Source organism: Apium graveolens, chromosome 8, assembly GCF_009905375.1.
Source record: "Apium graveolens cultivar Ventura chromosome 8, ASM990537v1, whole genome shotgun sequence".
NCBI classification, from domain to species: Eukaryota; Viridiplantae; Streptophyta; class Magnoliopsida; order Apiales; family Apiaceae; genus Apium; species Apium graveolens.
Window position 1 is genome coordinate 172,486,493 of NC_133654.1, and position 9,327 is coordinate 172,495,819.

Here is a 9,327-nt window from a genome sequence, read left to right on the forward strand (position 1 = left end):
GTGCTCGAACAGTTAACTTCCGTGCCTCAATTGTATCGCTTGGCAACCAACCGGTCTGAATGTGAGCCTTGATGGGATCAATCCATGACGTCCCCAAGCCTACGGGAGCCACAAGCTTAACATCTATGCTTCGTGTCTTCAAAACACGGAAGTACACACTTCCTGAACTTTCTTCAATCTCAGATGAAGCAAACTTTGATAGCGCATCTGCTTTAGCATTTTCTTCCCTTGGAATGTGTTCAACATGGCATTCATTAAATTGGGTCATCACAGCCCTTACTAGGCGAACATACTTTGCCATCGTATCATCCCTTGCTTCAAATTCTCCCTTTACCTGGGATATGATCAACTTCGAGTCTCCACGGACCTTTAAGTTTTTGACTCTAAGTGTCCCAGCTAGACCAAGGCCAGCAATCAGGGCTTCATACTCTGCCTCATTGTTTGTGGTTGGGAAGTCTAGCTTCATGGCATACTCAATTAAGAATCCATCAGGGCTTTGCAAAACCAACCCTGCTCCACTGGAATTTGTTTTTGATGCTCCATCAAAATAGAGAACCCAATATTTTTTCTCGTTGTCCCCATTGTCGACTCCCTTGTCTTGAGGTGTGGTATCTTCCTGCCCCCCGACTTCTTGGTTGGGTATGGTACATTCCACCACGAAGTCAGCTAGTGCCTGGGCTTTTATGGCCATACGTGGCTTATACTTGAGATCGAACTCTCCCAACTCTATTGCCCACTTAATTAGTCTCCCACTTGCCTTGGGACTGTGAATGATATTTCTCAGTGGCTGATTTGTTAGCACTTCAATTTGGTGAGCTTGAAAATAAGGACGCAGCTTTCTTGAAGCCATCACCAAGGCTAAAGCGAATTTCTCAATGGCTGAATAATTCAACTCAGCACCATGCAAAATTTTGCTGACATAGTATACGGGTTTCTGGACTTTCAGTTCCTCCTTAACCAACACCGCGCTCAAGGCGTTTTCTGAAACAGCCAAGTACAAGAATAAAACTTCACCCAGAACTGGCTTGGCCAACAACGGGGCCTGGCCCATATACTTCTTTAACTCTTCAAGTGCCTTCTGATTTTCCTCACTCCATACAAAGTCTTTAATGTTCTTTAATGACTTGAAGAATGACAAGCACTTGTCTCCTGACTTGGAGATGAATCGTCCTAGCGCAGCAACCCTTCCTGTGAGTTTCTGAACATCCTTGACAGTTTTTGGGGGTTCCATGTCCAGGATTGCCTTTATTTTATCGGGGTTAGCCTCAATTCCCCTCTTTGAGACCATCAATCCCAAGAATTTTCCAGATCCTACTCCGAAAGCACACTTCGTGGGATTCAACATCATCTTGTGGTACCTCAGGACCTCAAAAGCTTCCCTCAAATGGGTTATATGATCAGTCTTTACTAGACTCTTGACTAGCATGTCATCAACATAGACTTCCATAGTCTTCCCAATAAGATCCTTAAAAATTTTATTCACCAACCTTTGATAGGTGGCTCTTGCATTCTTGAGACCAAACGCCATAACAAGATAACAATAAACACCAAAGTCAGTGATAAATGATACCTTTGGAATGTCATCCTTATGCATTTTGATCTGGTTGTATCCGCTAAACCCATCCATGAAACTCAGCATCTCATGTCCAGCGGTGGCATCAATCAAAGTATCAATTCTAGGCAGCGGAAAACAGTCTTTAGGGCATGCATCATTCAGATCGGTGAAGTCTATACACATCCTCCACTTTCCATTAGCCTTCTTCACCATTACAGGGTTTGCTAACCACTCCGGAAATTGAATCTCCTCAATGAAACCAGCCTCTAAGAGCTTTTCCACTTCCTGCTTTATAGCCTCTTGTCTTTCCGGGGCAAAATTTCTTTTCTTTTGTTTCACTGTCTTCCGGCTTGGATCCACGTTTAACTTGTGGGTAATTAACTCCGGGTCTATGCCTGGCATATCAGCTGCTGACCATGCAAACACATCACTATTTTCTTGCAAAAATTTCACTAACTTCCCTCTAAGGGGCTCCTCTAATGTAGCTCCAATGAAAGTCATCCTCTCAGGATTCTTGGGATCTAAAGGAACCGAAACCAATTCTTCTGCTGGCCTTCCTCTATTCTCATCATTTTCTCGAACATCCATATCTTCAATAGGAAGAACCTGCCCCCCGACTCCATCTGCCCTCAAAGAGGCCACATAACAGCTTCTAGCCATTTTTTGATCTCCCCTCTCTTCTCCAATCCCGTTTCGGGTGGGAAACTTCATGACTGAATGGTAGGAAGAGGGGACTGCCTTGAAGGCATGTATCCCTGTTCTCCCCATGATAGCATTATAAGTTGAACTAGCCTTTACCACCACAAAATCCAGCATCTGCGTTGCTTGCCTTGGCTCCGTACCTATGGTGGTTGGCAATTTAATTATCCCTTCCACGGGACATTCTACTCCAGCAAATCCATATATCGGCATGTCGGTTGGTGTCAACTGGGAGTCGTTATACCCCATCCTGAGAAAGGTGTCGTGGAGCAAGATATCCACAGAAGCACCATTATCCACAAGGACCCTCTTAACCGGGCTATTTCCTATTATCGGCGTTATGACCAGCGGGTCGTCATGGGGAAACTTCACACCCTCTAGGTCGGAATCATCAAAAGCCAATGTTACTTCTGTCCTGGCCCTCTTTGGGGCTTCTCCAACAATATGCATAACCTCTCTAGTATATGCCTTTCTGGAATTTTTGGACAATCCAGCAGCAGTTGGACCTCCAAAGATCGTGTTTATCACAGGCCCTCGAGGTCTCGGCCCTCCATAAATGGTGTTTATAACTGGTCCTCTAGGTTGGGGATTCCGCCCCTGATCATCTTGGTCCCTCTACGATCTTCAAAGTTCTTCCTTCCATTATTGTTTCTGTCTCCTCCATCTCCAGTATACTTGTTCAGCCTTCCTTTTCGAATCAAAAACTCAATTTCATCTTTCAACTGCCTACACTCATCGGTGTCATGGCCAACATCTTTGTGAAACCTGCAATACTTGCCCTTATCTAGCTTGGCGGGATCAGCCTTCAAGGGCTTAGGCCAGCGAATATCTCTGTCTTTCTCAATCTCCATCAAAATCTGACTTCTGGGAGCATTCAGCTTAGCGTATTCAGTGAACTTTTGCCCAGGTCCTCCCTTCTTGGGGGTTGAATCAGGGTTTTGTTCAGTTCTAGGATATTTATCCTTAGCGATATACTCCAAATCAGTTTTTCGTTTCTTGCCTCCAGTGGGCTCATTACTTACTACGGTCTTCCTCATACTTTCTTCAACCTTGATATACTTCCCTGCCCTCTCTTGGAGCTCCAACATGCTCTCAGGGGGTCGTTTGGCCAAAGACATCTTGAAAAACTCATCCCTAGTTCCTTGTTGCAGTGCTATCATGGCTACCTTATCATCAAGGTCTGGGACTTTTAAAGCCTCCTTTGTAAAACGATTTAGGTAATCTCTTAAGGATTCTTTAGCTCCCTGCACAAGACTCATAAGAGATGCTGAACTTTTCTCATGGACTCTTCCACTGATGAATTGCTTAATAAAAGCCTGACTTAATTCTCTGAATGATCCAATAGAATTTGGGGGTAGGCGACTGTACCATCTTTGAGCCATACCCAACAGGGTTTGAGGGAAGGCCCGACATTTTATAGCATCATTCACGGGTTGCAGCAGCAGTGCATTAGAGAATGTCCTAACATGATTAGCGGGGTCTCCCGTGCCATCATAGGCTTTGATAGTGGGCATCTTAAATTTTCTTGAGATATGGGCATTCATTATCTCTTCTGTGAAGGGTGGAGTTGGATCATCAGGATCTCCAAGGGGAAGGAGATTGCTTGGATCAGTTCTTGGGACAGCAGCCCTTCTTCTTACCGGACCATCCAGGTCTATGATAGGAGGAGGATTTCTCCCCCTAGGAGGTATGTGGGGTCTGGTGGCTTGGTGAGCCTCCAAATCACGCCTCAGCCTTTGGATTTCAGCCTCATGAGCCCTGATCTTTTCCTGCACTTCTTGGGGATTCGCCCCTGGGGTGCTTTGGGGGCGTTGCCTTCCATCGGCCATTGGCTCTTTTCCAGGACGCCTCCTTCTCGGGGCCACTTCATCATCCGAAGATTCGGAGTCTCTCTCAGTGTATGGACCAGAAAATTCCCGATCCTCAGGGATAGGATCCAAACCTCGTATATAGGGGGGCGACCACCCTCGTGCTTCGCTTCGCCCAGCATATCCACTTCCTCCAACCTCAGGGTGAAGGGGCATCCCATAAGGGGGGTTAGTAGTAACAATAGTTGAATATTCATACCCAACGGGTCGAGAATTCACAGGTATATGTATTTGTTGAACTTGAGGATTCGTACCTTGAATAGTCGGGGGAGTTGTCCCTTGTGGCTGAGGATGAGTTGCCCCTGTCTGGGCTTCCCCCTGAGTAGATGCATAAGTTGAATGGGGAGGAACCTCCACGGTTGATGAAATCACCTGGGTTGTCCCTGATGGTGTTCCCTCCTCCAGAGTGATGGTTGTTCTCCGTGTTCTCGCCATGGTTGTTGTTCCGTTTTTCCCACAGACGGCGCCAAATGTTATGGATTAAAACTACTATATATAATTGCTGTATTTAATACTAAGGAACATGAGCTCCAAGGCTCGATTTGACTGCTCTTGTGTTTCGTGACTCAATCTGCCTTAACAAGATGCCTACGTACCTTGCTGATTGCCAAGGATCAAGTCAAAAAACGTAGTTCTGATGGGTGGGGGTGAGACCCCTTATATAGATGTTGGTGGTCCTTGAATTGGACTTGGTATAGGAGACTTGGTGGACAAGCCTTTGAATTAGGATAGACTTAGGAGTCCTAGGAAGTAGGAAGCTGATCCCTTATCCTTTTAGGTCCCCTTGAGGCTAATCTATAAGGATTTATATCCTTATCGGGACTCTTCTCAATAGCTGATTTTTCCCTTATTAATTAATTACGAAATTAATTAATAATTAGGGCTTTTGGGCCTTTTTTATTCCATCAGGCCTGATCTGGTCCATCAGGCTTAACCTTTCTGGTCTGAGTTTCATATATCTTTTTATTGGGCCTAGTAGCCCACAGCTTGTACAATTAATGCAGTATTTAATTATACAATCATAATTTATTTATCCCTATCAACTGTGGAGTGGCAATCTCATAATATCCCCTCTGTCTCACAGAATGGAATACATCTCCTGATGATCTGGTCAGCTCCCTGTCGAAACAAATACGGTTCATCCCATATATACCACTTCACCTCATGCAGAAACTTCTTTTTTTGAGCTGCGGTCAGATTAAGAGGCATTATATTGCTGACAAGATAATTCACAATATCTGCGAACCATGGCTCTTCCTCCTGAACTGCGAACAACTGCTCATCTGGAAAAGACTCGTTGATCAATGTCTTATCTTGTGAAGTAGACTCGGGATTCTCCAATCTAGAGAGATGATCAGCTACTTGATTCTCAGTACCTTTCCGATCCTTGATCTCTAACTCAAATTCCTGAAGTAAGAGCACCCAACGAATGAGTCTCGGCTTCGAATCCTTCTTAAGAAACCAAATAGCGAATGGCCGCATGATCAGTGAATACTGTCACTTTTTTCCCAAGCAGATAAGATCGAAATTTCTCGAGACCAAAGACTATAGCCAAGAGCTCCTTCTCAGTAGTGGTGTAGTTCATTTGGGCCCCATTTAAGGTCTTACTAGCATAGTAGACCACATGAAAGAGATTATTCTTGCGCTGCCCAAGAACTGCACCTACCGCATAATCACTTGCATCAAATATCATCTCAAAAGGCTCTGTCCAATCCGGTGTTGTAATAACTGGCGCAGTAATTAAACTCTTCTTAAGAGTCTCGAATGCCGTCAAACAATCATCATCAAATTTGAAAGGCACATCTTTCTCAAGCAAGTTGCACAACGGCTTAGATATCTTCGAAAAGTCCTTGATGAACCGCCGATAAAAACCCGCATGACCAAGAAAACTACGGATTCCTTTCACAGAAATATGTGGTGGAAGATTTTCAATGACTCCCACCTTGGCTTTATCCACCTCAAGACCCTTGCTAGAGACCTTATGCCTAAGAATAATGCCTTCACGCACCATAAAATGACATTTCTCCCAATTGAGCACCAAATTAGTTTCCACACACCTTTTGAGCACGGCACGAAGATTATTCAAACATTCATCATACGAATGTCCAAAGACGGAGAAGTCATCCATGAACACCTCAACATTATTCCCAATCATGTCAAAGAATATAGCCATCATACATCTCTGAAAAGTGGCCGGTGCGCCACATAACCCAAACGAAACTCTGCGAAAAGCAAAAGTGCCAAATGGATAAGTGAAGGTAGTCTTTTATTGATCCTCCGGTGTAATACAAATCTGATTATACCCTGAGTAGCCATCCAGAAGATAATAATACTCATGACCAGCCAACCTGTCAAGCATCTGATTAATAAATGGAAGAGGGAAGTGATCCTTCCTCGTGGCCTTGTTCAACTTCCGGTAATCAATGCATACTCTCCATCCTGTACCTGTTCGAGTGGGGATGAGCTCATTCTTCTCATTTGCCACCACAGTGATACCTCCTTTCTTAGGCACACATTGTACGGGGCTCACCCAAGAACTGTCAGAAATAGGATAAATGATGCCTGCATCCTGCCATTTCAGAATTTCTTTCTTCACCACCTCCTTCATGATAGGATTAAGTCTGCGCTGCTGCTCAACAGTTGGCTTACTACCCTCCTCTAGCAGAATCTTATGCATGCAGTATGAAGGGATGATCCCTTTGATGTCTGCTATGGTCCATCCAATAGCTGATTTGAATTCTCTCAAAATCCTTAAGAGCTTGTCCTCCTCACTACCTGAAAGGTCAGATGCAATATTAACAGGTAAAGTAGATGCATCACCTAAAAAAGCATACCTTAAATGTTCAGGTAATGGCTTGAGCTCCAAGGTAGGTGCTTCCTCAATTGATGGTTTGAGCTTTCCTTCAGCATTTTTGAGGTCAGAAGTACCAAGAGATTCAAATGGCATGTCCAACTTTCGCCTCCAGGGAGAAGCATTAAGATATTGTAATTGCTCGTTGCCATCTTCATCATCACTGTCAAAATCCCCCACTAAGGCCTTTTCTAATGCATCAGACATTAGCATATGATCGAGTTCTGAAGTAACCGCGGAATCAATCATATCCACTTTTAAGCACTCCTCATCTTCTGTAGGGAATTTCATTGCTTTGAATACGTTGAAGGTCACATCCTGATCCTGCACCCGTATAATAAGTTCACCTTTCTACACATCTATCAAGGTACGACTAGTAGCCAAGAAAGGTCTTCCCAAGATTATGGGAATCTTCTTATCTTCCTCGAAATCCAGAATAACAAAGTCTGCAGGAAAGAAGAGCTTATCCACCTTGACTAGCACATCCTCCACTATGCCCCTTGGGTAAGTAATAGAACGATCAACCAATTGTAGACACATGTAGGTGGGTTTTAGATCAGGCAAATCCAACTTTTTAAAGATCGAAAACGGCATCAGATTGATGCTTGCTCCCAAATCACAAAGGCACTTATCAAACGACAACTTGCCAATGGTGCAAGGAATGGTGAAGCTACCTGGATCTTTAAGCTTTGGAGGTAACTTTTGCTGCAGCACAGCGCTGCATTCTTCCGTTAGAGCAACGGTCTCAAGGTCATCCAGTTTCACCTTCCTTGAAAGAATACTCTTCATAAACTTCGCATAACTAGGCATTTGCTCCAGAGCCTCAGCGAAAGGTATATTGATGTGAAGTTTCTTGAACACCTCCAGAAACTTACCGAACTGCTTATCCAGCTTTTGTTGTTGCAATCTCTTAGGGAAAGGTGGTGGAGGATAGAGCTGTTTCTCCCCTGTATTACCCTCAGGCAGAGTGTGTTCAACAGTAGTCTTCCTTGGTTCCGCCGCTTTCTCCTTTTGCTTAGCTTCTTCACCTCCAACTTCAGCTTCTCCTTCTTTTGCCTTTTTAATATCAGCAACTTTCCCAGACCTTAAGGTAATAGCCTTGACTTGCTCTTTAGCTTCCTTCCTACCAGGTACTTCCGTGTCACTGGGAAGTGTTCCAGGTTGACGATTGAGCACTGCATTGGCTATTTGACCGATTTGATTCTCCAAGGTCTTGATAGAAACCGCCTGACGCTTGCACAACAACTTAAGTTCCTCAAAATCAGCACTAGTAGGTGCAGCTGTACTTCCCTGTTGAGGATATGATTGCCTTTGAGCATATTGCTGCGATTGCTAGAATCTAGGTGGATTGAACTGTTTACTCACACCTTGCTGATATGGTGGATGAATAGCATTCTGATTATTACCCCAGCTGAAATTTGGATGAATTCTGTTGTTAGGATGAAAGTAGCTGGCACAGGCTGCTGTTGTCACGGATAGTTGTTCATATACTGAACAGATTCGTTGACAAGAGAACACTGATCTGTAGCATGAGAACCTGCACAAAGCTCACAGACCATAGCTATTTGATTAACTCCATAGGTAGCTAGAGAATCGACCTTCATAGACAGCGCTTGGAGCTGCACTGCAATAGCGGTGGCTACATCGACTTCCAGAATACCTGCTACCTTCCCAGGCATCATCCTCTGAGTTGGGTTTTGATGCTCATTTACAGCCATAGTCTTGATAAGATTATAAGCCTCTGTATAGCTTTTGGCCCACAAGGCGCCTCCAGCTGCTTTATCGAGCATGGGCCGAGATTGGGCCCCCAAACCATTATAGAAACCAGTGATCACCATCCAATCGGGCATTCCATGATGTGGACACTTTCTCAACATTTCCTTGTAGCGTTCCCAAGCTTCGTACATAGATTCTGTAGGTTGCTGCGCAAACTGAGTAAGAGCACTCCTCATAGCAGCAGTCTTTGCCATCGGATAAAACTTCACCAGAAATTTTTGCGCAAGATCTTGCCAAGTAGTGATGGACCCAGCTGGTTCAGAATGTAACCAGTCCTTAGTTTTGTCCCTCAGTGAGAATGGGAAAAGCCTCAGCTTGATAGCCTCATCAGTCACGCCATTATACTTGAAAGTACTGCAGATCTCGACTAAATTCCTTATGTGCATGTTGGGGTCTTCAGTCGTAGCTCCTCCAAAAGAAACAGAATTCTGCACCATCTAAATAGTGCCCGGCTTGATTTTAAAGGTGTTAGATTGAATAGCCGGATGAAGAATGCTTGACTAAATGTCATCAATTTTAGGCCGAGAAAAGTCCATAAGATCTGGATCTGCCTGAACAATACGATCACCCATGATTAC

The 9,327-nt window shown here is 44.3% G+C and overlaps 1 non-coding gene across 1 annotated transcript; it reads left to right on the plus strand.

Annotated features, from left to right (window-relative positions):
* The first annotated feature begins 8,821 nt into the window (after positions 1-8,821).
* LOC141681616 (small nucleolar RNA R71) lies at positions 8,822-8,928 on the plus strand. Its single transcript, XR_012559044.1, has one exon. It is a non-coding gene; the product is annotated as a small nucleolar RNA R71 (small nucleolar RNA).
* The last annotated feature ends 399 nt before the right edge of the window (positions 8,929-9,327 follow it).